We start from the raw sequence: 14,418 nt of genomic DNA on the forward strand, positions 1-14,418 counted from the left end.
TATCTATACTCTAGAAAAGACAAACCCAACCCATTAAATGACAGTATAAAGATTTCAATAAGGGTGAATGAAGACCAATTGTACCAGTTTAGGAATAAAACAAAATAAGTAAAACCCTTCTTTCCATGACTATATGCTAACCTGGCAGTACCTCTAACTACTTAAGTAATTTTCTTCCTTTTAATGACCTTTGTTTATTTATTTAAAAAAAATTTTTTTTTTTGCTACAGAAACAATCTATCATAATTTTAAAGTTCAGGTAACACCAACAAGCAAAATGAAGAAAATAAAAATCATATATAATTCCAAGATCCAGAAACAATCACTATTTATATTTTTGAACAGTCTTTTTTTTCCCTCCTATGGACATACACATAAATATAATTCATAAAAATTGAATCACGTTTTATATAGTGTTTAGTATAAAACCTGCTCTTTTACATCTAACACTGTATTATGAACATCTATGCTCACTTGGGCTCGCCCTTCTCCAATATTAAGAAGCTGGATCTAAACATGGAAGGTACATGGACTGAATCCTCACTTTTAAAGGTTTTTATTTATTCGACAGAGAGAGCGAGAGAGCACAAGCAGGGGGAACAGCAGAGGGAGAGGGAGAAGCAGGCTCCCTGCCGAGCAGGGAGCCCAATGCAGGGCTCGATCCCAGGACCCTGGGATCATGACCTGAGCCAAAGGCAGATGCCCAACCATCTGAGCCACTGAGGCACCCCTGAATCCTTTTTTTTAAAAAAAGATTTTATTCATTCATTTAAGAGAGAGAGACAGAGAGAGCACAAGCAGGGGGAGAAACAGAGGGAGAGGGAGAAGCAGACTCCCCGCTGAGCTGGGAGCCTGATGTGGGGCTCGATCCCAGGACCTGGAAATCATGACCTGAGCCGAAGGCAGATGCTTAACCACCTGAGCCACCCAGGTGCCCCATGAATCCTCACTTTTTTTTTTTTAAGATTTTAAAAATTTATTTGACAGAGAGACAGCGAGAGAGGGAATACAAGCAGGGGGAGTGGGAGAGGGAGAGGCAGACTTCCTGAGGAGCAGAGAGCCCGATATGGGGCTCGATCCCAGGACCCCAGGATCATGACCTGAGCCGAAGGCAGACGCTTAACAACTGAGCCACTCAGGCGCCCCATGAATCCTCACTTTTAATAGGCATTGCCAAACCATCCTCCAAGAAGTTTTGCTGTATATATAACATTCCCACCAATAATGTGTGCACAAATCCCCTCACTAATATCAGCTGATAGATTTAAATCTCTTTCATTTGGAGAGATGGAAAAAAGGTAATCTCACTGGTGTTTTAATCTAGATTTGTTTTTATTACTTGTACCTTACTACCTTCTGAGCCCACTATCCCTTCTTTGCTTAGTTTTAGTTTCTTCCATATACTGAACTGACTCTGTCTCCAGAAAAATTTCTACTTACTTTTTTATTCAACCTTTGACAGATCTAACTATAAGTATTCTGCATCTATACTCATAAGGGATATTGGTCTATAAGTGTCTTTTTCTGTAATGTCTTTGTCAAGTCTTTATAGCAGGTAATACTGGCCTCATAAAATGAATTCAGAAGTGTTACCTTCTCCATTCTCTGATAAGATTTGTGTTAAGATTAGTGTAACTTCTTCCTCAAGATTTTGCTAGAAATTATCAGTAATAACTGCTTTTTATTTCTGGTATTTTCATTCTGTAACTGATGTTTCCTTTTTCGGTCCATCAGGCTAGAGCTTAACAATTTGGTTGCTCTTTTTACAAAGAACCAACTTGTAGCTTTGGTAATTTTCTCTCTGGTTTGTTTTCTCTATATTAATTTCTGTTATTTTCTTCTTTCTGCTTATCTTGGGTTTACTTCCATTTTTAGTTTCTTAGGTCATTGATATTAAACCTTTCTTCTTTTTCAATATAAGTATTTATTTCCCAGCTTTACTGAGATATAATTGACATATAACATTGTTTAGATTTGAGGTATACAGGGTATCGACTGATATACTCACATGCTGTGGAATGATTATCACTATAATGTCAGCCAACATCTTCATCACCTCACCTAATCATCATTTTTCTCGTGGCGAGAAAATTTATTATCTACTCTCTTAGCAACTTTTAAGTTTATAATAGATTATTACTTATAATTACCATCCTGTACATTAGATCCCCAAACTTAACTCATCTTATAACTAGAAGTTTGTATCTTTTTTTTATTTTATTTTATTTATTTATTTATTTGACAGAGAGAGACACAGCGAAAGAGGGAACACAAGCAGGGGGAGAGGGAGAGGGAGAAGCAGACTCCCAGCTGAGCAGGGAGCCCGATGCGGGGCTCGATCCCAGGACCCTGGGATCATGACCTGAGCCGAAGGCAGATGCTTAACAACTGAGCCACCCAGGCGCCCCTAGAAGTTTGTATCTTTTGACCAACATCTCCCCATTTCCCCCACCCCTCACCCCCTGACAACCACCATTATACTCTTGTTTTTATGAGTTTGGCTTTTTTAGATTCCACATATAACTGACATCCTATTTATCTTTCCCTGTCTGACTTATTTCACTTTGCATAATGTCCTTTAAAAGCCCATCCATGGGGCTCCTGGGTGGCTCAGTCGGTTAAGCATCTAACTCTTGGTTTCAGCTCAGGTCATGATCTCAGGGGCATTGAGATTGAGCCCTGCGTTGGGCTCTGTGCTCGGTGCAGAGTCTGCTTAGAGATTCTCTCCCTCTGCTCCTCCCCCAACTTGCTCTGTCTCTCTAAAGTAAGTAAATAAATCTTAAAAAAAAAGTCCATCCATGTTGTCATAAAGGAATTTCCTTCTTTCTTATGGTTGAAAAATGTTATATATATATATGTGTGTGTATTATATATATATACACACACACACATATACATACACACACACACACACACACACCCCCCACATGTTCTTTATCTGTTTATCCATCAATGGACACTTGGGTTGTTTCCATTATCTTGGCTATTGTGAGTCATGCTACAATGAACATGGAAGTGCAGCTATCTATTCAAGATCCTTATTTCATTTCCTTTGGATACTTACCTTTGAAGTAGGATTGCTGGATCATATCATACTTCCAATTTTTTGAGGAAACTCCATACTGTTTTCCACAGTGGTCAAATCAATTTACATTCCCACCAACAATGCACAAGGGTTCCCTTTTTTCCACATTCTTGCCAACACTTGATATCTCATCTTTTTGATGATAGCCATTTTAACAAGTGTGTGGTGATATCTTATTTTAGTTTTGATTTGCATTTTTCTGATGATTAGGGATGTTGAGCATCTTTTCATGTTCATGTTGGCCATTTAGATGTCTTCATTTTTTCTTAAGTTTTATTTTTTTGAGAGGGAGAGAGAGAATGAGCAGTGGGGAGGGGCAGTGTGGTGGAGGGAGAGAGAGAGAGAAGCAGAATCCTTGCTAAGCAGGAAGCCCAATGTGGGGCTCGATCCCAAGACCCAGAGATCATGACCTAAGCCAAAGGCAGACACTTAACTGACTGAGACACCCAGGCTCCCCTAGATGTCTTCTTTAGAGATATGTCTATTCAGATTCCTAACAATTTTTTAAGTTGGATTTTTCAGTTTTTTGCTATTGAATTGTTTATATATTTTGGATGCTAACCCTTATCAGATATATGGTTTGCAAGTATTTTCTCCCATTTTATAAGTTGCCTTTTCATTTTGTTGATTGTTTCTTTTGCTGTGCAGAGGTTTTTAGTTTGATGTAGTCCCACTTACTAATTCTTACCCATTGTTTGCATTTTTGGTGTCCTATCAAAAAAAAAAAAAAACCATTGCCAAGACCAAGTCATGGAACTTTCCCCCTATATTTTCTTCTGGAAGTTTCATGGTTTCAGGCCTTACGTTTAAGTCTTTAATCCATTTTGATTTAATTTTTATGGGACGCGTGGGTGGCTCCATTGCTTAGGCGTCTGCCTTCGGCTCAGGTCATGATCCCAGGATCCTGGGGATCAAGTCCCACATCAGGCTCCTTGCTCAGCAGGCAGCCTGTTTCTCCCTCTGCCTGTAGTTCCCTCTACTTGTGCTCTCTCTCAAAATCTTTAAAAAAAAATTTTTATGAGTGGTGTAAGAGAAGGTTCCAATTTCATTCTCCAGTTTTCTGAAAACCATTTAGTAAAGAGGCTATCCTTTCCCCAGTGAGTATTCTTGGCTCCCTTGTCAAATATTAGTTGACTATACATGTAAGAGTTATTTCTGGGCTCTCAATTCTGATCCATGGGTCTATGTTTCTATTTTTATGCCACTACCATGGGTTTTTTTTTTTTTAAGATTTTTTATTTATTTGACACAGAGAGAACGAGAGAGAGACAGAGAGCAAGCACAAGCAGGGGGGAACGGCAGGCAGGGGAGAAGCAGGCTCCCCGCTGAGCAAGGAGCCCAATGTGGGGCTCGATCCCAGGACCCTGGGATCATGACCTGAGCCGAAGGCAGCCGCTTAACCGACTGAGCCACCCAGGCGCCCCTACCATGGAGTTTTGATTACTATAGCTTTGTAGTATAGCTTGAAATCAGGAACTGTGATTTTTAGCATTGCTCCTTCTATTTCTATGAAAACTACCATCGGAATTTTGATAGGGATTTTTTCGAATCTATGGCTTTACGTAGTATGAACATTTTAACCACATTAAATCTTCCAATCTATAACCATGGGATAATTTCCATTTATTTGTGTCTACTTAAATTTCTTTCATCAAAGCCTTATAATATTCAGTGTATATATCTTTCATCTCTTTGGTTAAATCTATTCCTAAGTATTTTATTGTTTTTGATGCTATTGTGAATAGGACTGTCTTCTTTTTCAGACATTTCACTGTTAGTGTATAGAAATGCAACTGATTTCTGCATGCTGATTTTCTATACTTCAACTTTACTGAATTCGTTGATTATTTCTAACAGTTTTTTGGTGGAATCTTTGGGATTTTCTATATAAGATTATATCACCTGCAAACAAAGACAATTTTACTTCTTCCTTTCAAATTTGTATTTAATTTTTATTTCTTTATCTTGCCTGATTACTCTGGCTAGGACTTCTAGTATTTTGTTGGATACGAATGGGAAGTATGGGCACCACTGTCTTGTTCCTGGAAAAAAAAAAGCTTTCAACCTTTGACCATTGAGTATGATGTTAGCTGAAGGCTTGTCATATATGGCCTTTATTATATTAAGGCATGTTTCTTCTATACCCAGTTTGTTCAGGGTTTTTATAATGAAAAATGCTGTGTTTTGTTACATGCTTTTTCTGCATCTATGGAGATGATCAATTGTCTAAGAGTATTCTCCAGGAGCTCTCAGACTGCAGCCAGGTGGGGCTAGAGCTAGTTCACAGGCCATTGCAGGGTCCACAGCCAGGACTGAGGTTTATATGCCTATTACTTAATGCATGGATGGGCAGAACTCCTCCCAGGTCCCTTGGTGTATGGTGCTGGATCCCACAGCTCCCACAAAGGCATTTTTTCCATGGATGGATGCTGAATTAGCGTTGGGGGGGGGATGTATGAAAATGAAGGACATCTTATTCCACCATGATGCCAATGTCACTGCCCTATATTTAGTAATATATTTTACTTCATTTGACATTGATAGATATAATCATCATTGCCTAGAGACTCTCTAATTGGTTTCTCCTGGCTCTACACCCTTCCCAGGATGTTCAGGCACATCACTGCCCTGTACTCTGGGCTTACTCCTTCTTACAACTTCTTATATCTGGCTTATGGCATATCAGATTGATCTGGGGTTCCTAGGAGTGGGCCAAGCTACGTCTCTAGTAGCTCTCTAAAGTGGCTGCTATTTCCAAACCAAGTGCTCTACAAAAGCAGATATTACATGTAATGTTATTCTATTGATTAAATTCCTTAGGAGCACCTGGCTAGCTCAGTCAATAGAACATGCAACTCTTGATCTCAGAGTTTTGAGTTCAAGCCCCACATTAGGTGTAGCGATTACTTAAAAAAAATTAAAAATTAAACAATAAATTTTTATATCTGCACATGCCCATGAAGGCCCCCCTCTTTTTAAAGATTTATTTATTTATTTCAGAGAGAGAGCAAGCAAGTGCGAGTTGGGGGAAGGACAGAAGGAGAGAATCTCCAAGCAGACTCCCTGAGGAGCAGGGAGCCCGATGCAGGGCTCAATCCCACGACCCATGAGATTATAACCTGAGCTGAAACCAAGAGTTGGATGCTTAACTGACTGAGCCACCCAGGCACCCCAAGGCCCTTCCTTTAGCATCACTTGTATACTAATGTTATATATAGTCTTCCTGTTTTGTACCTGGAGAAACACTACTCACTGATCTACTAATTCTTGGTGTGCCAACTTGTGTTTTAGCTGTATTGAAATAAAGGATCAAGAGGTTTCTTCCAAACAAAAGGAATTAGCTCCCTCTGTTGGGTCTAGGCCCTAAGGCATTCCCCTGCTCACTAATGAAGTTAAGGATATTTTTGTATGTTTATTGGTCATTGATTTTTTATTCCTATCTTTGCCCATTTTTATTGGGTTGTCTTAGTTTTACTGGCTTATTAAAAATAATATATCGGAGTTACTCTTTATTAAATATAATGTAATCCTAGGCTGTCACTTGTTTAAACATTTTTAATGGTATCTTCATCAGTTACTAAGCTATTGTTTCTAGGCTTAAACCTATCCTTCTACATTTTGCTCTGCAATGCTGGGACTGAAATTCTGCAAAACTACAGTTCTCCTTAGCCAGCTGGCTTCCTGACAAATCAGGAATTCTTGTCTCTCTCTAGTCACTAGAGAGAGCTTGCTGCTCCTGTCACTGTTGCTCTAGGATTGGTTCTTTACCATGAAGGCAGCACTCAGTTCCAGTTTCTAGACTCTTGTGGCACTTCCAGAATGAGACTTATGACACCTCCTGGAGGTACCAGCCAGGTAGTACTCTGTGACAAGACAGTATAATATCAAAGATATCCATCTCTTTCTTCCCTGGAAGCTGCTGAATATGGTATCTTACAGTGCAAAAGGGAATTTGCAGATATGAGTAAGTTAAGAACCCTGAGATGGGAGATTATCCTGAATAATCTGGGTGGGTGGGCCCAATGTAATCACAAGGGTCCTTAAAAGTAGAAGGAGGAGGCAGACAGGTCAGTGTCAGAGTGGTGTAATACATGAAGGACAGAGCCGGCCTTTGCTGGCTTTGGAGGATGAAGGAAGGAGTCATAAGCCAATGTGGGCATCCTCTAGAAGCTGGAAAAAGCAAGGAAATGGATTCTTCCCAAGAGCCTCCAGAAAGGAACATGGCCCTGCTGGTACCTTGATTTTTTTGCTTAGTGAGATCGATGTCAATCTGTGTCAAACTTCTAACCTATACAACAGTAAGACAATAAATCTGTTTTAAGCCATTAAATTTGTGGTGATTTGTTACAATAGCAATAGAAAACTAATAAATACTCTAACATCAGAGGTCTAGGTTCCAGCTCTTGTTGGGACCCTCTTCCAAGCTTCTAGGTACTCATAACTCTAAACTCTTCCTTTGTTTTCCCAGCCCCAGGGGTGGGTAGCTGTTTCCTGTGGGTACTATTTCCATGAGACCTCAGGGTTTCCCCTCTGCTTTTTCAAACTTCCATACCTTTTTTTTTTTTGAAAGATTTATTTTATTTATTTGAGAGAGCGAGAATGAGAGAGAGTACATGAGAGGGGGGAGGGTCAGAGGGAGAAGCAGGCTCCTCGCTGAGCAGGGAGCCCAATGTGGGACTTGATCCCAGGACTCCAGGATCATGACCCGAGCCGAAGGCAGTCACTTAACCAACTGAGCCACCCAGGCGCCCACTTCCATACCTTTTCAAGGAACCACCTAGAATAAGATCTTCCTGTTAAAATAATCAGTATGGTTGCTGTTTTCCTGACTGATCCAGTATCTTCTACAAAGTTTTGCTACTTTTTTTTTTTTAAGATTTTATTTATTTATTTGACAAAGAGAGATACAGCGAGAGAGGGAACACAAGCAGGGGGAGTGGGAGAGGGAGAAGCAGGCTTTCCGTTGAGCAGGAAGCCCGATGCGGGGCTCAATACCAGGACCCCAGGATCATGACCTGAGCCAAAGGCAGACACTTAACGACTGAGCCACCCAGGCGCCCCAAAGCTTTGCTACTTTTACTATAGTCACATCTCTTAGCATTTTCTGCTTTTAGGTTTTATGATTTACATAAGAATTTCTCTATTCCAAAATTTTTTATTTCAATTTTTTCCAATTATATGTATAGGTATAGCTTTATATTTTATAGTTTTATATTTTAAATTTAGTTGTTTTTTTAAAAAGATTTTATTTATTTGATAGGGAGAGAGAGAGAATGAGAGTGAGAGCCCACGAGCAGGGGGAGGGAGGAGACTCCCCGCTGAGCAGGGAATCTGATGCAGGGCTCAATCCCAGGATGCTGGAATCATGACCTGAGCCAAACGCAGTCGTTTAACCAACTGAGCCACCCAGGCACCCCTAAATTTAGTTTTTAATCCATCTAGAATTTATCTTTGTACTTAAGTAGAAAAATTAGCATTTAATGTGATTTTTTTTTTAAAGATTTTATTTATTTATTTGAGAGAGAGAGACTGAGAGAGAGAGAGAGCACATGAGAGGGGGGAGGGTCAGAGGGAGAAGCAGACTCCCTGCTGAGCAGGGAGCCCGATGCAGGACTCGATCCAGGGACTCCAGGATCATGACCTGAGCCGAAGGCAGTTGCTTAACCAACTGAGCCACCCAGGTGCCCCAGCATTTAATGTGATCATTTACCCCAAATGACTAGCTGATCTTCCAACATCATCTAGTCCACACTTTGCCCACTGATGTGAAAGCTATCCTAGTCATACACTGAATTACTATATATATAGCTGTTTTTGGACTCTCTTTTCTGTTCCATTGTTTATTCTTGACCTATAATATGCTGTTTTAATTTCTATAGCTGTATACAATGTCTTAATGTCTTAATCTCTAAAAGGGTAGGTCTTCCCACATCTCCATTATCCTTTCTCAGAATTTCCTTCTTCTCATGTGTTTATTCTTCCAGATGAAATTTTTTTTTTTTTAAAGATTTTATTTATTTATTTTAGAGACAGAGCACAAGAGGGGGGAGGGTCAGAGGGAGAAGCAGACTCCCTGCTGAGCAGGGATGAACTTTATTTTTTAAATTTAATTTTATTTTTTAAATAGGCTCCCTGCCCAGCGTGGAGCCCAACATAGGACTTGAACTCATGACCCTGAGATCAAGACCTGAGCTGAGATCAAGAATCAGATGCTTAACCAACAGAGCCACCCAGGTATCCCTCTTCCAGATGAACTTTAGAACTTACTTGTCATGTTTAAAATAAAATGGACTTCTGGTTAGAACAGCCTTCAGTTTATAATTTAAGGAAGAACAAACAGCTTTACAATATAAAGTTTTACTATCCAGGAGCACCTGGCTGGCTCAGTTGGTAGAGCATGGGCCTCTTGATCTCAGGGGTTGTGAGTTCGAGACCCATGTTGGGTATAGAGATTACTTAAAAAAAAAAAAAAAAAAATGTGGTCTGTTTGGGGTGCCTGGCTGGCTCAGTTGGTGGAGCATGCGACTCTTGATCTCAGGGTTGTAAATTCGTGTCCCGCACTGAATGCAGAGATTACTTAAAAACACAATCTTTAAAAAAAATAGGGGTGCCTGGGTAGCTCAGTTGGTTAAGCACCTGCCTTCAGCTCAGGTCATGATCCCAGGGTCCTGGGATCCAGCCCTGCATCAGGTTCCCTGCTCAGTGGGGAGCCTGCTTTTCCCTCTCCCTCTGCAGCATCCCCTGCTTACGTGCTCTCTCGCTCTCTGTTAAATAAATAAATAAATCTTTTAAAAAAAATAAAGTTTTATTACAGGAATATATTTCAGGAAGCATTAAAAACTTGATTATTCTTTTATTTTAAAATGTATTCCTAGGAGTGCCTCGGTGGCTCAGTAGGTTAAGCCTTCAGCTCAGGTCCTGGGATCGAGCCCATCATCATCATCATCATTGGGCTCCCTGCTCAGCGGGGAGCCTGCTTCTCCCTCAGCCCCTCCCCTGGTCATGCTATCTCGCTGGCTCGCGCGCTCTCTCTCAAATAAAAAATAAAATCTTAAATAAACAAAATCTTTAAAATAAATAAAATAAAATGTATTCCAAATATTTTAGTTTTTAGGGCTATTGTGAATGGTACTTTCCTACTGTTAATTTGTAACTGGTTGCTGCTAATACATGGGAAATCTATATTTATCTTATTTCTACCTCTTTGCTAACTCTTACTAGTTCTAAAGGTTGTTTTTACTGTTTACTTGGACTCCTATTTAGATAATTGTCAGCTGCAAATAATATGGCCTTTTCCAATTATTTAGACCTCATATCTTTTTCTCACCCCTAGATCCTAGAATCTAAAACGATGTTAGGGGTGCCTGGGTGGCTCAGTCGGTTAAGCAGCTGGCTTTTTTTTAAAGATTTTATTTGAGAGAGGAGAGAGAGAGAGCACACTCACACGAGTGGGTGGGGAGGGGCAGAGGGACAGGGAGAAGCAGACTCCCTGCTGAGCAGGAAGCCCCAGGCAGGTCAATCTCATGACCCTGAGATCATGACCTGAGCTAAAACCAAGAGTCAGATGCTTAACTGACTGTACCACCCAGGTGCTCTGTGGCCCATTCTTGATTTCGGCTCAGGTCATGGTCTTGGGGTCCTGGGATGGAGCCCCACATTGGCTCCACACTCAACGGGGAGTGTGTTTCAGGATTCTCTCTCTCCCTCTGCTCTACCCTGTGCTCACTCACGCTCTCTAAAATGAATAAATAAAATTTTTTAAAAAGTCCCTCTGTTGTTTTTTTAAGATTTGTTAATGATCTGTGAAAAATATTTTTTACCAACTTAATGAAGTTTCTTTCTATTCCCTAGGGGCACTGAGTCTAGTCTGGTTGTACCATTAATCACTGGCTTTGAGGATGACATGGTCCCTACTGGGCCTCAGTTTCCTCATCCACTACACGTGTGCTGGGTACCATTATCTCACAAAACAGAGTGTGTGTTAATATTTGTCATCACTGAAGGACTTTAGAAAGAGGAATGCAATGATTAGATCTGTGCTTCAGAAAAGTCATTCAGGCTACAGTATGAAAAAGGGTTGGCTCTTCTCATCCATATTTGTCAAAATTTCACCGATCTTTTAAGGTCTAGTTCAAATTTTCCTTCTTCCACAAGTCCCCTTTCCATCATACCCAACCTCTTAGTCAGAATGCTCCCATTTCTCCCCATAAAACCCAGAACTACTTTGTGTAGGCATTAAAGAGCAGGTTGCCCCTAAATGGACCACTTGGCATGGGCGTTATTTTGAGTTAAAAAGTAATTAAAACCAGCAGATTCAGGAAAAGCTTTTTTTTTTTTTGAAGATTTTATTTATTTATTTGAGAGAGAGACAGCATGAGCAGGTGGAGGGGCAGAGGGAGAAGCAAACTCACTGCTAAGCAGGGAGCAGATCATGACCTGAGTTGAAGTCAGATGTTTAACTGACTGAACCAACCAGGCACCCCTCAGGAAAAGCTCTTTACCGCCCCCCCTCAACTGCCTGAAAAGAATTTAGATCAAGGACTTGCTCCAGGAAGAGAGCTAGGCTATCATCATAGATAACTACATTATGAAATGAACTAGGGGGTTGCCTGGGTGGCTTAGTCAGTTAAGTGTGTGCCTCCGGCTTAGGTCATGATCCCAGGGTCCTGGAATCGAGCCCCATGTCAGGTTCCTTAGCAGGGAGCCTGCTTCTCCCTCTCCCTCTGCCATTCCCCCTGCTTGTGCTCTCTCGCTGTCAAATAAATAAATAAAACCTAAAAAAAAAAAGAGATGAGCTAGGTATGGCAAACGGAGAGGAACCCAGCAAGGCCTATTTGATCAGAGTCCTCTACGTCCCATTGTTTCCCAGTGGCCCAGCAAACATTTGTTTACAAAACATTTACTTTTTCATCTTCCTGTGAATTACATTCCTTCCTTTTGAAGTCCCAGACCCCTATCCCTTCACCCTTAGTTCAGAATGACATATATACCTCATTTTGCCTGATTGTCTTGGAATTTTATATCTATGTGGATTCCTGGTATATATGAAATTAAATTTGATTCTCTCCTGTTAATGTTTCATATCAATTTGATTTTTAGTCCAGCTAGAAGGACACTGAAGGGCAGAGGAAATTCCTCCTCTCAAACAACTGCAAACCCCTTGAAATTTGGAATCATGTTTTCATCCTCACATGTTCCACAGGGATAGGTCTATAGGAGGACTTAATAAATAAACATTTGTGCAATTATCCATGCACTACAACACAATTTTAGTGGGACAAAAGAAGTAATAAGCAAGCCACTCAATACTTGTTTGGGATTCAAGCCTTCTTTTGATAAGAAGTTTATCCTCAAGCCTCAAGATGTGTATGATTAAGCACTGCAGGAAGTATTTTCCCCTAGCTCTGAAAGATTCCAACCTGCCTGGAGTGCTGATGTTGAATGTGATCATGTGGGAAACAGGTCCTGAGGCCAGTCTGGTTTACTGTCACAGGGCTTCATAATAACCTGCAACTCTGAAGCCTGAAAGCTTCCTTTTCACCTTGCAGAATACACTGAGAGCTTTGCCTTCAATGGACTATTGATATATGGGAATGAGTGATAGTGACCTGTTTTTCTCTTTTCTTTTGGAAGTTTTACCCATTAAAATTATTTTTCCAAGATCTATGTAATTCAGTATTTTTTAAAAGCTTTTATTTATTTGAGAGAGAGCAAGGGAGAGCACGAGAGAGTGCACAGTGGGGGCGGTGGGGCAGAGAGAGAGGAAGAAGCAGACTCCCCGCTGAGCAGGGAGGGGGACAACAGGCTTGATTCCCAGGACCTCAGAATCATGACCTGAGCCAACGGAAGACCCTTAACCGACTGGGCCACCCAGGCGTCCCCTATGTAATTCAGTATTATGGAAATAAAATGCTTATATTGAACATGCTTTGCTGCTTGAAGATCAGTTTTCCTGTTTCATAATTTAAAATGACTTATAGGAAATAAAGTCATATATACAAAATATCTATTATCATCTAAGGAAAGACTAGAAATTTTCTATGACTTCTATAGAATCTGTAATGAACAATGGGTCTAAGTAATCCAGAGATTTCCCAAATAATTTAAAATAAGAATTTTGCTAGGTTAAAAAATTATTCTGAAAACAGGCTGCTGCCTCTGGGAGTGTGGTGAGTGGTGAGTGTGGTGAGCTGTTTCTCTAGTGTAGTACTCAGACTGACTAAGGAGGGCCATGAAATAACTCTCTGGCTGGGATAGTGATATTTTATAATTCAATGTAGGATCCCTGTGTGAATGCGTTTGTCAGAATTCACCAAATAGTGTAATCACAATTTATCCACTTCACTGGACGTGATTTTTTTTTAATTAACAGCAGTCACAGTCTTTTACAGACAGAGCTCATTCTCCTGACTTGACTAATTTTTTTTAAAAGACTTAATTTTTTTTTTTTTAGAGTAGTTTTAGGTTCACAGCAAAACTGAGAGGAAGGTACAGAGATTTCCCATACATCCTTTGCCCCTGCACATGCACAGCCTCCCCTGTTATCAATATCATCACCAGAGTGGTACATTTGTTATAACTAATGAACCTACATTGACACATCATAAATACCCAAAATCTATGGTTTACATTTGGGTTCACTCTTGGTTTTGTACATTCTATGAGTTTGGATAAATGTATAGTGACATGTATTCAGCATTACAGTATCATACAAAATATTTTCACTGCTCTAAAAATCCTGTGTTCCACCTATTCACCATCTCGCTCCCACCCCCATCCCCCACTCGCCCCTCTGGCAAACGTTTTATTGTCCTCATAGTTTTGCCTTTTTCAGAATGCCATATGGTTGAAATCATACAATATGAAGGTTTTTTTTTTTTTTAGATTCGCTTCTTTCACTTAATAATATGCATTTAAGTTTCTTCCATGTCTTTTCATGGCTTGAAAACTCATTTCCTTTCAGTGCTGAATAATATTCCATTGTTTGGATATACTACAGTTCACTTAACCATTCACCTACTAAGGGCATCTTGGTTGCTTCCAAGATTTGGCAGTTATGAACAAAGCTGCTGTAAACATCTGTGTGCAGGTTTTGTGTGGACATAAGTTTTCAAGACTTTGGGTAAACTGTATGTGAATTTTACCTTTAAAAAAACCACCCCTGTAGGGCGCCTGGGTGGCTCAGTTGGTTAAGCGGCTGCCTTCGGCTCAGGTCATGATCCTGGAGCCCCTGGATCGAGTCCTGCATCGGGCTCCCTGCTCGGCGAGGAGCCTGCTTCTCCCTCTGACCCTCCCCCCTCTCATGTGCTCTCTCTCATTCTCTCTCTCTCTCT

The 14,418-nt window shown here is 40.4% G+C and overlaps 1 long non-coding RNA gene across 2 annotated transcripts in view; it reads right to left on the reverse strand.

Annotated features, from left to right (window-relative positions):
* Positions 1 to 14,418, reverse strand: part of LOC129046200 (uncharacterized) — a 102,634-nt gene that overhangs the window by 46,787 nt on the left and 41,429 nt on the right. The window lies entirely within an intron of this gene.

This window comes from Mirounga angustirostris, unplaced genomic scaffold (genome assembly GCF_029215605.1).
Source record: "Mirounga angustirostris isolate CCGP_5_RB_7025 unplaced genomic scaffold, mMirAng1.0.hap1 SCAF_14, whole genome shotgun sequence".
Taxonomy (NCBI): domain Eukaryota; kingdom Metazoa; phylum Chordata; class Mammalia; order Carnivora; family Phocidae; genus Mirounga; species Mirounga angustirostris.